Source organism: Solanum pennellii, chromosome 12 (assembly GCF_001406875.1).
Source record: "Solanum pennellii chromosome 12, SPENNV200".
NCBI lineage: Eukaryota > Viridiplantae > Streptophyta > Magnoliopsida > Solanales > Solanaceae > Solanum > Solanum pennellii.
In genome coordinates this window covers 49,715,991-49,735,022 of record NC_028648.1, presented here as the reverse complement: position 1 = coordinate 49,735,022, position 19,032 = coordinate 49,715,991, and the positions used below count along the sequence as shown (strand labels likewise).

The 19,032-nt window shown below is 34.1% G+C and overlaps 1 pseudogene; it reads left to right on the top strand.

Moving 5' to 3' along the window:
- Positions 1-7,975: 7,975 nt before the first annotated feature.
- Positions 7,976-9,456, top strand: LOC107006323 (annotated as a pseudogene).
- The last annotated feature ends 9,576 nt before the right edge of the window (positions 9,457-19,032 follow it).

Below are 19,032 nucleotides of genomic sequence, written 5' to 3'. Positions count from 1 at the left end.
AAAATTAGAGACCTCATGAGGTCTCTTAAACAAAACAAAAAACCTAGCCAAAATTAAAATAGCTCTCTTTCTTCCCTCTCTCTTTCTCGTCGTCCCTCTCTCTCTGTATCGTCCCTCTCTCTCTCATCGTTCCTCTCCGCCGTCGTCTTCTCCGTCTCCTCCATCCGCCGTCGTCTTCTCCGCCGTCGTCTCTGTCTCCGCCGTCGTCTCTGTCTCCACCGCCAGCTCTCCGCCATTTGCAGTCGTGCTTCAGCAGGTGGAGGTCGCGCCGCCTCCATCTCCGCCATTTGCAGTCGGGCCTCAGCAGCAGCGTTCCCAACCCTTTGACTCCAGGTAAATTTTTTGAACAAATTAGTTCTTTGAAAATAAGTTAGTTCTAGTGTTAACTTTTTTCTTGAGGGTAGAAAGACAAGTGGGATTGGGATTTTCTTGGTTGTTGAAGGGACGAAGAAACAGAAAGGTTCAATCTTTGTGTGTTACAAGTTTAGTTTCAGATGGTTCATCAATTGCTGAAAATAAGAAAGTGTTGAAGGGCTTCTTTTGGGTCCTGAGAGAGATGGTTCCGGCTCTGTTGTTGGTTTTCAATTGATTCCACATTCTTGTACTGCCCCTTTTTGTGTTCTTGAGTTTGAAGTTAACATTTGTATTTATGAATTTGAGATATGTCTTTCAAGTTGCTCCAAATACTGAAAATTTTGTTTGTTAAGCTTAAGTACCAACACTAGTTGATCCTATTGATGACAAAATTGATTTTCCTTGAAAATCAATTTGTGTCCATCTAGTGTTGACACTTACCTTTAAATTTAGAAATAATTATTTGTTAAGCTTAAGAACCAACACTAGTTGATCCTATTGATGACAAAATTGATTTTCTTTGAAAATCAATTTGTGTCCATCTAGTGTTGACACTTACCTTTAAATTTAGAAATAATTATTTGTTAAGCTTAAGAACCAACACTAGTTGATCCTATTGATGACAAAATTGATTTTCTTTGAAAATCAATTTGTGTCCATCTAGTGTTGACACTTACCTTTAAATTTAGAAATAATTATTTGTTAAGCTTAAGAACCAACACTAGTTGATCCTATTGATGACAAAATTGATTTTCTTTGAAAATCAATTTGTGTCCATCTAGTGTTGACACTTACCTTTAAATTTAGAAATAATTATTTGTTAAGCTTAAGAACCAACACTAGTTGATCCTATTGATGACAAAATTGATTTTCTTTGAAAATCAATTTGTGTCCATCTAGTGTTGACACTTACCTTTAAATTTAGAAATAATTATTTGTTAAGCTTAAGAACCAACACTAGTTGATCCTATTGATGACAAAATTGATTTTCTTTGAAAATCAATTTGTGTCCATCTAGTGTTGACACTTACCTTTAAATTTAGAAATAATTATTTGTTAAGCTTAAGAACCAACACTAGTTGATCCTATTGATGACAAAATTGATTTTCTTTGAAAATCAATTTGTGTCCATCTAGTGTTGACACTTACCTTTAAATTTAGAAATAATTATTTGTTAAGCTTAAGAACCAACACTAGTTGATCCTATTGATGACAAAATTGATTTTCTTTGAAAATCAATTTGTGTCCATCTAGTGTTGACACTTACCTTTAAATTTAGAAATAATTATTTGTTAAGCTTAAGAACCAACACTAGTTGATCCTATTGATGACAAAATTGATTTTCTTTGAAAATCAATTTGTGTCCATCTAGTGTTGACACTTACCTTTAAATTTAGAAATAATTATTTGTTAAGCTTAAGAACCAACACTAGTTGATCCTATTGATGACAAAATTGATTTTCTTTGAAAATCAATTTGTGTCCATCTAGTGTTGACACTTACCTTTAAATTTAGAAATAATTATTTGTTAAGCTTAAGAACCAACACTAGTTGATCCTATTGATGACAAAATTGATTTTCTTTGAAAATCAATTTGTGTCCATCTAGTGTTGACACTTACCTTTAAATTTAGAAATAATTATTTGTTAAGCTTAAGAACCAACACTAGTTGATCCTATTGATGACAAAATTGATTTTCTTTGAAAATCAATTTGTGTCCATCTAGTGTTGACACTTACCTTTAAATTTAGAAATAATTATTTGTTAAGCTTAAGAACCAACACTAGTTGATCCTATTGATGACAAAATTGATTTTCTTTGAAAATCAATTTGTGTCCATCTAGTGTTGACACTTACCTTTAAATTTAGAAATAATTATTTGTTAAGCTTAAGAACCAACACTAGTTGATCCTATTGATGACAAAATTGATTTTCTTTGAAAATCAATTTGTGTCCATCTAGTGTTGACACTTACCTTTAAATTTAGAAATAATTATTTGTTAAGCTTAAGAACCAACACTAGTTGATCCTATTGATGACAAAATTGATTTTCTTTGAAAATCAATTTGTGTCCATCTAGTGTTGACACTTACCTTTAAATTTAGAAATAATTATTTGTTAAGCTTAAGAACCAACACTAGTTGATCCTATTGATGACAAAATTGATTTTCTTTGAAAATCAATTTGTGTCCATCTAGTGTTGACACTTACCTTTAAATTTAGAAATAATTATTTGTTAAGCTTAAGAACCAACACTAGTTGATCCTATTGATGACAAAATTGATTTTCTTTGAAAATCAATTTGTGTCCATCTAGTGTTGACACTTACCTTTAAATTTAGAAATAATTATTTGTTAAGCTTAAGAACCAACACTAGTTGATCCTATTGATGACAAAATTGATTTTCTTTGAAAATCAATTTGTGTCCATCTAGTGTTGACACTTACCTTTAAATTTAGAAATAATTATTTGTTAAGCTTAAGAACCAACACTAGTTGATCCTATTGATGACAAAATTGATTTTCTTTGAAAATCAATTTGTGTCCATCTAGTGTTGACACTTAGCTTTAAATTTTAGAAATAATTATTTGTTAAGCATAAGTACCAACACTAGTTGATCCTATTGATGACAAAATTGATTTTCTTTTGAAAGTCAATTTTGTGTCCATCTAGTGTTGACACTTAGCTTTAAATTTTAGAAATAATTATTTTTTAAATTTGTAAGTATCGTGTTAGTATTAAGTTAAAACTAAACTAATTAAACTTAGAAATTTGTTAAGTTATTTGGTAAGTTAAACTTGTTACAATAGTATAAGAAATTAAGTTAAAAATAAACTAGTTAGAATTAGAAAGTTGTTAAGTTGGTTAATAAGTTACATTGGTTACTATAGTGTTGGAATTAAGTCAAAACTAAATTAATTAGACTTAAAATTTTGTTAAGTTGGTTAATAAGTTATAGTTGTGACTATAGTGTTTGAATTAAGTTAATACTAAACTAATTAGATTTAAAAATTTGTTAAGTTGGTTAATAAGTAAAACTTGTTACTATAGTATTAGAATTTAGTTAAAACTAGACTAATTAGACTTAGAAATTTGTTAAGTTGGTTAATAAGTTAAATTTGTAACTATCGTGTTAGTATTAAGGTAAAACTAAACTAATTAAACTTAGAAATTTGTTAAGTTATTTGGTAAGTTAAACTTGTTACAATTTGTTTTCAGTAAATTATTACATAATGTAGTGCTTGACAAATTTAATTTATGATTTTTATGTAGATGGATCGTAGTTGGATGTATAATATGACTAATTTTGGTCGAATGAGGCTAAGACCTGAATTTGTAGAAGGTGTCATTGGTTTTTTGGAGTATGCAAAGACATTAGATCCTTTTCAACGTAGTATGATTAAGTGTCCTTGTAATAAATGTCAATGTTTGAATTATGAAAAACCAGATGTTGTTGAGCTTTATATCTATCAAAATGGGTATAAAAAAGAATACACTGTGTGGACTAGTCATGAAGAAATTGATAATAACTTTGATGTATTCCAACATTATGTTACTGGTGAAAGTAGTAGCAATGTGGATTCTAATGCACAAAATTATAGAATTGATGACATGGTTCAAGATGCTTTTGGTGTGCATTCTGATTTTGATTTTGCTAATCAAGGTGAAGAAGCTCCTAATGTTGAATGTAAATTTTCTTTGAACAATTGGAATCTTCTAGTCGGCCTTTATATGAGGGGAGTCCACACTCACAGTTTTCTATTGCTGTTAGATTATTAAGTATCAAATCAGATTGGAATGTTCCTCAAGGGGCAATGGACTCTGTGATTGACTTTATTCATGATTTAGTTGACCCAAATCTAGAGATACCTGATAATTTCTATAAGGCAAAGAGGTTGGTATCAAAGTTAGGAATGTCATCGATGAGAATTCATTGTTGTGAAAATGGTTGCATGTTATACTATAAGGATGATATTTGTCTAGAATCGTGTAAGTTTTGTGGAAAATATCGTTATAAACAGACAGCTTGTGGGAAGAAAGTTCCTATTAAGGCGATGCATTACTTACCTCTTATACCAAGGTTAAAGAGGTTGTATGCATCTTATAGATCTGCTCCTCATATGAGATGACACAATGAACATAGAAGACCACCTGGAGTTATGTGTCATCCATCTGATGGAGAGGCTTGGAAGCATTTTGATAGAACATATCCACAATTTTCAGTTGAACCACGTAACATAAGATTGGGTTATGTTCAGATGGATTCACGCCACATTCTATTTCTGCTGCACCATATTCTTGTTGGCCTGTATTTGTAACACCATATAATCTTCCACCCGAGATGTGTATGACCAGTCCATATATATTTCTCAATTGTGTCATTCCTGGCCCACGGAATCCATGAGTATTGATTGATGTATACTTGCAACCTTTGATTAATGAGTTGAAACAATTGTGGGTTCAAGGGGTTGAAACATTTGATGTGTCTCTTAAGCAGAATTTTAATTCGCGGGCTGCCTTAATGTGCACTATTAATGATTTTCCAGTATATGTAATGTTGTCAGGGTGGATGACAGCGGGAAAGTTAGCTTGTCCTTATTGTATGGAAAATGCTAAATCATTCACTTTGAAACATGGTCGTAAAAATTCTTGGTTTGACTGTCATTGACAGTTCTTGCCAATGGATCAGGAGTTTAGGAGTATGAAAAATGCATTCAGAAAGAATTCTGTTGAACAAGGTTATCCTCCTCCAATCTTAACTGGAGAACAAGTTTGGGAGAGGGTTCAAAGCATTCCAAAGGTCGCAAAAGAACAACCCTACAAATTTGATGGATATGGTGTTGCACATAGCTGGACAAAACAAAGCATATTCTGGGAGTTACCGTATTGGAGAGACAATCTTCTTCGACATAATCTTGATGTCATGCATATTGCAAAAAATTAGTTTGATAATTTATTTAACACAGTATTGGATGTCACTGGCAAGACAAAAGATAGTGTTAAAGCTAGAATGGACTTACCTGAATATTGCAGGCGAAAAGAGTTATGGTTGCAAGAGAAACAGAACAAAAGTTGTTCAAGCCTAAGGCTAGTTATTCATTTACAAGGTATCAAAAGCGTAAAATTTGTGAATGGGTCGAGCAACTTAAGATTCCTGCTGGACATGCTTCAAATTTAGGAAAATGTGTTGATATGGAGCATGGAAAATTACATTGTATGAAAAGTAATGATTGTCATGTCTTCATGGAAACATTACTCCCCGTTGCATTTAGTGGCTTGCCTTATAGAATTTGGAAACCTATGACTGAAATCAGTTTGTTCTTCAAGGACTTGTGTTCTAATACGTTAAGGGAAGACAGCCTCGTTCAGATGGATCAGTATATTCCTGTAATTACAAATAAGTTGGAGAAGATTCTTCCACCTGGATTTTTCGATGTGATGGAGCATCTTCCTGTACATCTAGTGCATAAAGCACGCCTCGGAGGTTCGGTTCAATATAGATGGATGTATCCTTTTGAGAGGTAAATATTTAACTATTAATATTTTTATATTAATATGTTGTTTAAATCAATGATAACAAAATATAATGTAGGACTATTGGAATGTCTAAACGGGGCATGAAACAAAATCATAGAGTTGAAGGCTCAATGGTTCAATTCCATCTTTGTAGGGAGATAACTAATTTTGGTTCTTATTACTTTAAAAGAAGTGTGTCATGCTTTCAAAATAGACCCAATTGCCATGACGATGGTGGTGAGACTATGAAGCCACTATCAATCTTCAATCAACCAGGCAAAGGTTCAAAAAAATGCACAAGGAGGAATCTTAGTGCCATTGAGTTGCAGTCTGCATCTACACATGTCTTATTGAATTGCCCACGAGTTATACCATTTGTTGAGTAAGTTTTTTTTCCCACTAAAATATGTAATTACAAGACAAAACAATTAACTCAATATCCATCTTCTTTGTTAGTTACTTTGTGCATTTATATGGCAATGAAAGAGTATTTGAGCATTTTTCAAAGTGGTTTCAAGATTACGTAAGCCTTATAATATTTTCATAATACTATTATTATTAAATAAATTTTTATTTAATTGATGCTAATTTCTTACTTTTTAAATATTTATAGATTTATGACACAAAAAATGGTCAATTTGACCAATTTTTGAAGGACATTTCTTGGGGACCCATCAAAACTTATTCAATGAATAAGTATGTTGTTAATGGTTTTAAATTCACTACTGAAGAATACTCCAAATATAAAAAAACTTACAATAGTGGAGTTTGGGTAAAAGGTGGTGATGGAAATCTAGATGGAGTTGATTATTATGGGGTACTCAAGGTGGTTTTGGAAATGGAGTATTCCGATTGGCCTACAAAAAAAATTATATTGTTTAAATGCAAGTGTTTTGATCCAACCCCAAAAAGAGGTACGAGAGAAATCAAACAATATAATATCATTGAAGTAAAGCACACAAGGGAATATGAAGCTTAGGATCTTTTTATTATTGAACAAAATGTTAAGCAAGTGTACTATGTTCCTTATCCCTTGCGTCTAGATAAAGCTGATTGGTGGGTGGTTATTAAAACCAAACTCATGGGCCGTGTGGAGGTTGAAAACGTGTTGGATGTTGCATACCAAAATGATGATTCATCAACTGTTCACCACACCGTTGATATTGAATTAGAAAATGATTTAGAGCATCCTGAACACATATTATAAGAGGTTGATATGTAAGAAATAACAAATGAAGGGGCAAATGCAACAATTCATGAGGATGAGTATGAGTATGATGATGAGGATGAAGATGAATATGAGGACGAGGATGAGGATGAGAATGAGGACGAGGATGAGGATGAGGACGAGGAGGATTAGTAATTACCATTGTATCTCCGTATTGAGTGCTTTATAGATTTATTAATGATACAGAGAGTAATTCATTAATCTATCCTCGTGTGCCTTTTGTTTTAATTTCAATAACTTCAACTTCATATGCTCTCGTGTGCCTTTTGTTGGATATTGTTTTCCATATTATTTTGTACTTGTGGTTGTGGCTTTATTTTATTTTAAAAAGTGATGAACTGCTACATAAGCTATTGGATGATGTTTGTCACTCATATCTTCAATATCTAACAACCTTGGACTTGAATGTTTTTGTTACTAATTAGATGACAGGTAAATGTAAGAATAAAGATATTGATAATGGCCCCAAAAAGAAAAAAAAAAGAAAGAAGGTATGGTTAGTAGACAACAAACAGGTATACATATAAGATCAGACAACACAACATCTCTCCCACCAAAAGACACTCTGCCACATTGCTATTCTAGGCCGACTGTGCCTCCACATATTAATCCTCCTTCGACCTATATGCATCCACCACTGGAATATACTCAGCCGCCCCCTCAGGTACCTTTGATGATGACCACATCAGGGAATGCTACCCCACATGGATACAATTTTTTGCCTCCAGAGGATAATCGACCAACTTCTAGTGTCTCTCGCACTAATACTCAAAACTCTGCAGACTCACAGCCATCATCATCATCTTCTTCACAACTTATGATGTCGAGTCTTCTCATTCAAGGTAATAGTTCTGAGCCTAACACTCTTACCACAAATCAGTCAGATACACCTGGTCATGACAATACACAAGTTGGCATGAGGGACATGCATAATAGACTTGTCATTGAGCCTGAAGGCTACACGTAAGTTCTTTTTTAAAAAAATATGGTATGTTTATTATTATATGATTTAATTGTATTTGTTTTAACTTGTAACTGTTAAAACTTTGTATTATAGTTTCAATCCAGATGATGCTGTGGGGATCATTTCTCAGGCAATCAAAAAACTCTATAGAGATGCTTATCCTACATGGGGCAAGTTCCCTAGCAATCTCAAGAGACAAATATTTTTGGAGTTCAGGGTATATTCGAATTTATTTGTTTAACACTATTAAAATACTTGTCTTCATTAATACTTATCATATAAAATAATTTATGCTTTGATTGTAGAAAAAATGTGCTTGGCGTCCGGAACATGAGGCCAAAATTTGTGCAAACTTTCACAAGAAAGCTACGCATACTCTTGCTAGTTTGTTTAATAAAGCTCGTAGCCATAATAACAAACCTAGCTGGGTTCTACCGTAGGATTGGGCAAAATTACTTGTGCATTGGAAATATGATCCAAGATTTAAGCAGATGAGTGAGATCGGTAAAAAGGCAAGATCATCTACTAAGGGTGGTTCTCTACACACAAGTGGGGCTCAAAGTCAAGGAAGTGTGAGGAGCAAATTGGTGTGTATCATTTTTCTTTGTGTTTATATATTTTATGTATTAATATAAAATTACTCTTGATTATAACTCTATTATTTTATGTAGGAAAAGGAACTAGGAAGACTGATAACTCAAGCAGAGGCATTTAAGGCAACACACATTAGAAAGAAGAAAAATCCTGAAGATCCATACGTGTGGGTTTAACCGCGAGCTGAAGTGACCTATGTAAGCCTCTAATTTTAAAAAAAATTACTTATTTTCTAAATTTATATTCTCATATGATAACATTCAATTTAGAATCGATATCTTCAAGCTTTGGAGGATTTACAATAAACTCTGCCGGAAGAAAATTGAGGTATGCCACTTACTCAAGAACAGGATGAGAGAATTTGGTTAGACTTGACTTGTGGGCCGAGTAGATATGGGTATGCATATGGAATGCCGCATAAAAACTTGCGTGAATTTTCTTCTGAGTTTGAAGGCATAAATAGTTCAAATCATGATGAATCGATGAAGAAAAATTTGGCTATGGAGAAAAAGATTGTTGAGCTATCTAGCCAAGCCGAAGAAGCCGAAGAATCACGGGCTAGGGAAAGGCGGTTGGAATTACAGTTTGCGGATCTTAAGGCTCAATTCGATGCATTACTTGCTTCAGGAGGGATTCCCCCTTGTTCTGGTGATGTCACTTTCCCTCCTCGACCTCCTCAATCTCAACCTACTCAATATCCAATGTATGGTCAACAAAGAAATATGACACATGAGTCTAGTAGTGATGAAGAAAGTGATGATTATGTGGCAAACACACTACCACATTAGTGAAGTTTAGACTTGTGATAGTTAAATTATGGATCATTTTGTGAACTTTATAATTTTGTGATGGGAATTATTTGTTTTGTGAATACATGATAACGTTGCAATATATTATATAACTTATGGATATCATGGTTTTTGTTTAATATATAATTATGTTGAAGTGAGTTGCAATTGAGTTGATAAGAGAATATTTAGTAAATGTATTGCTTCAATTGATTTTTTGAAGCTCTTTGAGCTTGATTTGGGTACTGAATTAAAATGACAGGTGATGAGAAGCCGCATAAATAATAATTAGCTGCCAGTTTTTTTTCCAGAAAAAGAGACCTCATGAGGTCTCTTTTTGTTGCCTTAAATTTTTCCAGATATTTCATAATAGAGACCTCATGAGGTCTCTTTTTTGCATTAATTTTTCCATATATTTCATAATAGAGACCTCATGAGGTCTCAACTTAACTTTTTCCATTTTATAAATGCATAAAAGAGACCTCATGAGGTCTCTTTTTTGCATTAAATTTTCCAGATATTTCATAATAGAGACATGAGGTCTCTTTTCTGCATTATATTTTCCGTAAATTTCATTATAGAGACCTCACGAGATCGCTAAAAATAAATGCAGAAAATAGACCTTATGAGGTCTCTCCTTTAAAATAATATAAAATTAAATTAAATAATATCTTGGCGACCTAATGAGGTTTCTTTATTAAAATATAAAATTAAATAATATAACAAAATGGTGACCTCATGAGGTCTCTATATAAAAAATATATAATTAAATTAAATAATACAATAGTGACCTCATGAGGTCTCTTTTTTTAAAAAAATCAGATAATTTGTTGGTGACCTCGTGAGGTCTCTGTTTGGCGACCTCATGAGGTGTCTTTCAAAAAGTGACCTGCATTTTACTGACCTACCGTTGAGGTCTCTTTTCGGTCTCTTTTTCCCGAAAAGAGACCTCGTGGGTCTCTTTTTGGTCTTTTTTTAGTAGTGAATTATGCATAAGTTGTCTATGTCAAACAAACCAACAATCATGAGGATTATGGGTAATGGATTAAGAGAGGTCATTGTGTTTGTAAAGTTTCATCCAAAGACAGGTAAGGCTCAAGGGGTGTTCGAAAGAGGTTCACACACTCACAAGGTAGGTCATAAAAGAGGTTCACACACTCACATGGTATGTCACAAAAGAGGTATATGTCAAATTGGCTCATACTCTACAAAGTTTCCAAAGATCATATCAAGAGATACCCTTACATAGTCAATGGGATAAACGGGGCAAATTCTAGGTATTGTCATGCATGGTTCAACGTTATCTTATCACATAAAAAATCTACACTAAAGTCAAACAAGACTCTACACTTCTTCTAGTGTGCAACAATCATCACTAGATTATCGATTTGATACGTGGATAATCACAACAAGATGCAAAAGGTTCACACATTTCTAGTGCAACTTCATTTGGTCTCATCGTAGTTATATATTCATGTTCATAAGATAGCAATCAATATTCAATTCATCGGTATTGATCAAAACCGAGACTCAAATTTGCTAAGGAACGACCACAGTCAAGTTCATGCATGAGGTGACGAAAATTTGCAAAAAAAATTTGAAAGGGTCAAAATCATTTTCAATGAAAAAAAAGGGAGCCATAAGATTAAACATCCACAAAAATTAGTATAAAATAAAATTTTATAGATCATAACCCAAATACGCAAACAAAACACTAATAGCAATAGCACGCAAAGGTGGATCTCACCCCACCACAATTTAATACATTCGTTCTCAAATGTAAATAACAGAAATCCAATAGTCAATAATAGAAAAATACATAGAAGAAGGAAGAGAGGGATCCATTCTAAAAAACAATTTCATCTGTCTGGGTATTAGTGCCTGATGTGTCTGCCTAATGTGGGATGATCCCGAAGCTTCTTTAGAAGATTAGTTGCAGCTGACTTGTTGAAATTGTCCAAGTCATGAGTTGCCAAAATGTAGTGGATATGTGAAGAATTCAAGTCTTCACTAGGGAATAGTTGGGGATTTGTCTCTTACTAGTACGGTGTTCCTTTCCCTCATTATCCATATTTGGAGGATTTCTTTCCTTTTTAACCGTCCTGTAATTTTTGGCTCTTATTATTCAATGTGGCATATCTCTTCCTACTACTTTTGATCTAGCGATATTTGTAAAACTTTGAGGAAAAGTTAGAAAGTATTCAAACAAAAACATGGAAGTTCAAATGCAACATAACTTCGCTGAAACCAGTTAGCGAAGCGCGCATCCACTTCGGTGGTTTGATAAGAGCAGCGAAAAGAGAAAACAATGGTGCAAACAAAGGGTGAACAATGAGTATTTAGGCGAGACCCCGAATACATTCAGTGACCTTAGGCTTCTCACCAAAAGATACGAAATGTGTCACCATATTATGTATTAAAGTAAGGGTGATGTGTGGATGCACGGCGAGCTGCTGAGTGGTTCGACGAGCTTGACCTAGCCCGCCAAACGTCCCAACATTTCTATTTTCTACCCAACTTCTTGAATTAACCCCATAACCATTGAAAACAAAATTAAAGAATGCACCACTAAATTTAGGCTAAGACCCATTGTTAATCATGCACAACCCATTATTTTTCATCGATTTCAAAGCACAATATAAGGAATCAATCATTCAACTCAGACTAGGTAAAATGTGAGAACCTAATAGGCAAACGAGCATTCTATTCCTACTAGAAAGGCCAATCACACATCAACAAATTAATGTCGTTACATTTTTGAGTATAACATTTGATACAAGAATTCTAGGGTGCAAGAACCAACCTTAGATGTCGATTAAGATGAAATTGAGATGCTAGGCGGCAACATAATCCAAATTCGAGCACAACTCAATAACCAAAACACAATAGAGATGCAGTGATATTGAAAATAAAACTAGGTGTAAGTTTGTACAGCTTGAGATTTGAGAGAGAATAGGAAATTGAAACTCTTAAACCTTTGGCTTGAAAAACCGTCAAATTCTTGCACACTTGGCGACATTAGTCGTCAAGGCTGAACCATTCGGCGTCACGCCGAGCAATCAAATTCATAATAGTGTTTTACAGAATCTCTTATTTAATTTGGGAATCCAAACATCGATACAATTCGGGGTCGTTGAGCTGATCGATGAATCACCCATCATTTCATTCAACCTGCCGAATTTTAATGGACCAAACCCAGACTGGGTTGAATCAAATGACGGTATGAATTAGGTCCCCTAACACTTAAGCGACTCACTGATAAAACATTTCTCTTTCCAATATCTTTCTTTCCTAATGCTTCCCACACTTCATCCTTCACAATTAACACACCATTTTTTCTAAAACCAATATAAAGCAATTAAAGGGTTTAGGGTTGCCTCCCAAACATCGCCTTATTTATTATCGTGCATGGCGCAAGTCCACCTTGAAACCTCATTCTTGGGGTTAGCCACAGTATCACTAGTCAAACCTTCTTAATTTCTCTGATTGAGGTGAGATGAGATATGACCCCTTTGGGTCGCTAATTGCTTGATCGAAACTGAATGAGAAGTGACTGTTTGGATAAGGGTAGTCACATCTTCTTTCATGACTTTTAACATTTTGTATGACCTTTCCACTTTGTTAAGGATTTGTGAGAGTATATCTTTAGTCTTAACACCTTGTAAATCCTTGGGCTTCTAGATCTCATGGGGAGGCACATATCTATCCTTTTCCCCATCTTTACGATTTAGATTACAATCTCTCCACTCACAATCTTCATCCTTCCAGCCTTCATCTCTTTCCCAACCTGGGTTACCACCCTGCCTTGGGTAATTTGAGTGATACCCACCGCTTCGGTTACTTCCTTGTTATACAAGGCTTGAACTTCATCTCCTTAGGATTTTCACACCAGCCCCACGATATTGATGCCCATGGGAAACAGCCTCCATGGCTTTTTTGGATAAAATGTCAAGGTGTGTGATGATGTTGGCCATGTTTTAGTCCCTCTCATGATCTTTTCCAATATTCTCCTGATATAGCTTGAAGGTGAGAGGAGAGACTTGGTCCTTGCGAGTGTACAACGCTATGTTTATGGTTTTGTTTCCATATGGAAGTTGGGCTTCTATTGCATAGGGTTGATGTATCAAGCCTCTAGGAGAAATTTGGTCAGCAACTCCTTTGTTCAAAGATTCCAAACTCCGATAAAAGTACTGAAGCAGCACAATATACGACAAACAATGGGTTGGGTATTGAAGAACTAACTTTTTGAATCATAACCAAGTTTCGTATAGAGTTTCTCCTTCAAGACACTTAAAACTCTGAATGCTATCTTGAAGGGTAATCATCTTCGAACGAGGGAAAATTCCACTTTAAACGTAGTCACCAATTCCTCCTCGGAGGTGATGGATTCACGCGACAACTCGACCAGCCATTTGCACGCCTCACCTGTCAACGGGAAAGGGAATAACCTTAATTGAATGACTCCTGAGAAATGTTTTTGAAGGATAATGGTCCACACACATTTACGCAGTTTTAAAGATGCTCATGAGGATCCTCGTACACCAACACGCTGAAAAGTCCATTTAGTTGCATGATTTGCATCAAAGTGCTCATTATGTGGGATACTGCATTTCCCTCGGCTTGAGGTAAACGGATGGCTCCAATACCTCCCATGAGAACGGGAGCATTGATGTTGGGCTCTTGAACATTGTTGAGATTTTCGATGTCGTTTTAGTGGCCCACCTAGCTACCGTTGCTACTATTAATACTCATGCTTTATGAAATATTCACACACACAAGCAAAATAAAACTAAAAATTAAGTAAGTAAACCTACAACTACTAAGAACTAGAACTCTATTATTCTAAGTATTCTTAAATAACACAACTCATTGGCAGTGACCCCATTTTGATGTTTTCTTTATCAAGACATAAGTTACAATGTCAGCGTCTACGATCTTATAATAGTATAGAAACCCAACCAAGGGTTGGGTCATGTTCGAAGGGAGTGGTTTTGAGAGTTAGTAGAAAAATAAAATTACGTTCTAATTAGTCACAGTCGAAGAGATTATTGACTAAAACATGTTAAATTTCAGGGGACGCTAAATGTCAATTATACATTGAGGATTGTCACTAGTAAGTAAAATACAACTATAAAACGCAAAGATTGCTAAATAAACATACGAGATTCTTGGGATGTTTGAATATAGGATAGACTAAACTACTGGGTACATGATTTTGATAGAAAATCCGCTGAATAATTTTTACTAGGCTAGACTATAGCGGGTATAAGATCTCTCTCGAGCAACTTACCCCAAATTTAATGGGTTCCTCTAAAACACCGACTTGCTGCATGAAGAACAACTTCTACCTTAGACAACATACTCTCTTGAACTGAGTGTGTGGGAGAATGACTAGGGTTAACTCTCTCAAAATAAACCTCATGTCAACCCACCCCCACCAGCCGTGAATTTAATAGTCTTAGTTTTATGACTACTGTCTTGAGCAAGACGAAAACACAAAAGTTGAACTGTGTTTGCAACTACAAATTCATTAAGTTCAGCCACAACTATAAATGAAATCACATGTAAATAACAAATAAATCATCAACAAGAAAGACCCAACCGATAATCTAACCCATGTTCACAAAATCACACCCCAAGAATTTGTGTTTTAGGTAGGCATGAAAAAGAGATGGAAATTTATACCAAAATGAGTTTGCATTAAATAAATATGAATATTTAAGTCTTGATACAAGCCAACAATGAAGTGTAAAAAATTAAAGTACTTCAAAACCCTCTCCAAACTAAGAACTCAGAAATAGGAGTAAAAATTTGATATTTAAAATTCTAAGTAAAAAGTTTGATACTAAGCTACAACTCTAAACGAGTATTTATAGTTTTCAAAGATTTGTGATATAGAGGATCACTCAACGCAGTTAGTCAGAATCGCTGATGAACGCGACAGTTCACCCTTTGGTAGGTTTCATTGTTGTCTTTCTCTATACTTCAACATAGTCATGTTTTGGATCATTAGGCGACATAGTACTACTTTGCGGAACTACTCGGCGTCGCGCCGACTGCTTCTTTCTACCACTGCTTTGATCCTTTCCTTCGGGGGTCACCACAATGGAACAAAAGGAGATCTGCAGTCCTGTTGGCGACTCACCAAGTAGATTTGGCTTTCCTCGGGATTTCATTTCTTTGTTCTTTTCAGCCTCTGTGTTCCTTTTAACCAAATAGTGTCCATTTTTTGCCTCGAACTCAAAATAACTGAAAATCAAGGTTATTCAACCGTTATTGACACAAAATAAGAATTTGAGGACAGTAATTCTATCAAAATATATCAGTAAATGTGTAATGACCTAATTCTGTCATTATGAAAAAGTCAATGAATAAATAATTCGGGCCACAAAACTTTTTGGTAGTATCGTGGAATTCCTAACCTATTCCAGATTTGGACGAAATTAGAGTCATTAAGGTATAGGAAAATATATATATGAATTAGAGATATAATTGTGAATTTTCTTACATGAGTGGATATCTAATACTATAAGCAACTCGTAGCACTTTACGGAATCGAATTTGGACGAGTAGAACTCCCGAAAATGATCTTTTCGTTAATGGGTACATTTTGTCACTTTTGAGGCCACTGTAGCGGGATTCATTTGCTGGTGCAGTGGCGCTGCAGTGGTATGGGTCCACTGGAGCGGTCTAGACTTTATCTACAGTCGCTTATAATCATAAAATGACCATATTTTGTATTTTTTAGACTTAAAGGGCTAAAGAGGGGACCCTAGACGAGTTCTTAGTAGCTTTCACCATATTTGAGGCTAAAAGTAAGGTTTAAACTCCCCGAATCAACTTTTCAATCCGTAGAGTCTAATTTATTGGGTTATTATCGATGGACATGGGTGTTAGTCTAACATTATGGTTGAAAAAGCCCTAATATAGGTATTAGGATCTTGGGTTTTGTCTAGGGTTATTGGGTTTCTTATAATTTGAATAATTAGATGTTAGATTGTTGATTGTTGCGTATAATAATTGTTGTAGATCAAGAACAAGCCGAAACTATACGGAAAGGGAAGATTCAAGTGCCTTAGGGGATTCAATCTTGTATTCGAGGTAGGTGATTGTTGTGATTTCATGTTGGTGTGATATATGTTTGTAATTGTTTCGTTATAATGCATGTATATATGCAAATATTGCATTATTGATCACCTTAATCGTAAATGAGGATAATTGAATAATTGTATGTCATGAATCACCTTTGTTGTGTGATCTTCATGATGTACTTGTGTATGTGATTGTTGTGTGTTGATGGGATCGGATTGCGACATTCCAGCAAGCTAACTTGGATCTGATGCCACATTTCGACATAAATATTGGATCGATTGTCACGTTCCGGCACAACTATTGTATCGGATTTCCACGTTCCGATAAGCTAACTAGGATAAGGTACCACGATTGTGCACTAACAGTTTGAGTTTGGGTTCCATAAGAGGACTATTTCGTAGGGTTTCATGAGAGGACCACTGAATTGAGTTCTGTGACAGGACTATTAGATTCTGTTGTGTATCTACTTGTGATAATTACATTCATAGTTGATGATGATTGATATTAAAAGACTATCTGTTACTGTAAAATCATTTAATTGTATACTGTTGAGAATTGTGAAATTGTTCACTGATGTGAATGATGATAATATTGCATATGTTTGTTATATGCTTGTTTTATAATGTTGTGGTTACTTATATATGTTTCACTTAGTGGAATAACCGTGTGATCCTACCAGTACACTATGGTTATGAATTGATACTGCACTTGCTCTTATTCTTGGTGAGTATAGGGCATCTTTCGACGACTATTGACTTACCTTGTTTAGAATATTAGTGAATATTCTAATTCAACGATGAGCTAGTTCTTACGGGCTGCCTTGAGTTCTGTTTGTTTAAGTCCACACTTTTCAGACTCAGAATAATGGTTAAGTTTTTGTTAGTTTCGGGGTTGTACCCCTTGCTCTTACATTTGTCTTTTGAAGAGTTTTGGTACATTGACTTTCAGGTTCTAGGTATTTAATTCTTCATTTGTTAATAATTAACTTGTTTTCGTAACTTAATGGCGTTAGTTTTTGTTTAGTTACTTAGTTTGGGTTGTATTAGTGGTTCTCCCACCGGATGGTTAGCGTGGGTGCCAATCACGACTGTTTGAGTCGTGAAAAAAATATTCCCATTAGTGGACTCATCAACAAACCACTATCGCCGTCACCGGCTGTCACCACATTGTCGGTGACAAATTACTCCAAATGTTCATCAAATTTTCCGTTCATCTTCCTCTAAGAAAATCTACAGACCATTTACTCTGGTTCCTTTCCAAACTTCATAGATCTAAGAAAAATCAAACACTAATCATCACTTTGTGTTTAGATTAATGGACTTTCACTATCTCCATCGTATAGCCTTTACATAAACGTGTAGAGCTCTTCAAGAGATTCTTTGATTAAAATTTATGCTACAACTTGGTCGAAAAAAATTTCGACGAATTTTTCGACAACCTTCATTCCCCCCAGAAAATCTATATTTAACCTCTAGCAAATTTGTCACTGTCATTACATTATTAATAAGACAAGTCATTTATTGCCAGATTATGTATTTCTTATTAGTTTTTTTCTAATTTAGTTTGCAAGTTTTGTTTGAATATTACTGTTTTCTTTTATTGTTTTTTTTTTATTTAACAGTGTTTGATCTTAAAAGTAGATTAAATGTCTTACTTTTGTGTTAGTGTCTTGATTTACTTTTATATTTTGGGTCTTGATGACAAAATCTAGTGTGTTCTACATAATGGACGTATTTTTAGTTTTTCAAATGATCCATTAAACTTTTATGCAATTAATGATTAAAAGAAAGTGAGATCCTCTAAAGAGAAATGAAGACCTTTTCAATTATCTTTTCTTAAAATTAAAAAAAAAAAAAGGAAAAAAATTCTAGCCATTTGAGGTTGTACATTATGAACACAAAAAAGTTCCATTCATGCATTGTTTCTTAAATTTTCAAAAATGTGTGATGTTTCATCTTCTCAACCTATTTACCACCCCTTCTTTCATTGTCCTAAAGAGAAAAAAAAAAGAAATGAGGGAAGAGAATAGAAGATCCTTAGCAAAAAAAATTAAAAACTGAGAAGAAAAAATGGGGAGACTAAGAATTGTTTTTAAAAAATAATTTAATCTTTATTTGGTAGTAACTTCAACTGGCATTGACTTTCATTATTGCTTGTCATCAGCACTTTAAGGTATTTCCCTGTTCAATTTCCAATGTAATTTTTATAAAGTATGTTCTTTGTGTTTGATTAATTATTTATGTCAATCTTTGTCTAAATTAATTAAGTATGTCCCGATATTATATTTAATTATGTTTTATTGTTAAAAAAAAAGGAATTTTTTTGTCTTTTTGTAAATTTGATGTTAGTTGTATTTTTTTTTCTTATTTTCTATTATGAAGTTAACACAGTGATGTATGTTTTGTTACAGAAAAGGTTTATGTTTTGCTATAGAAAAGGTTTTTTTCTTTAATTTAACACAGATGTATATTTTTTTCTTTATATATATATATATA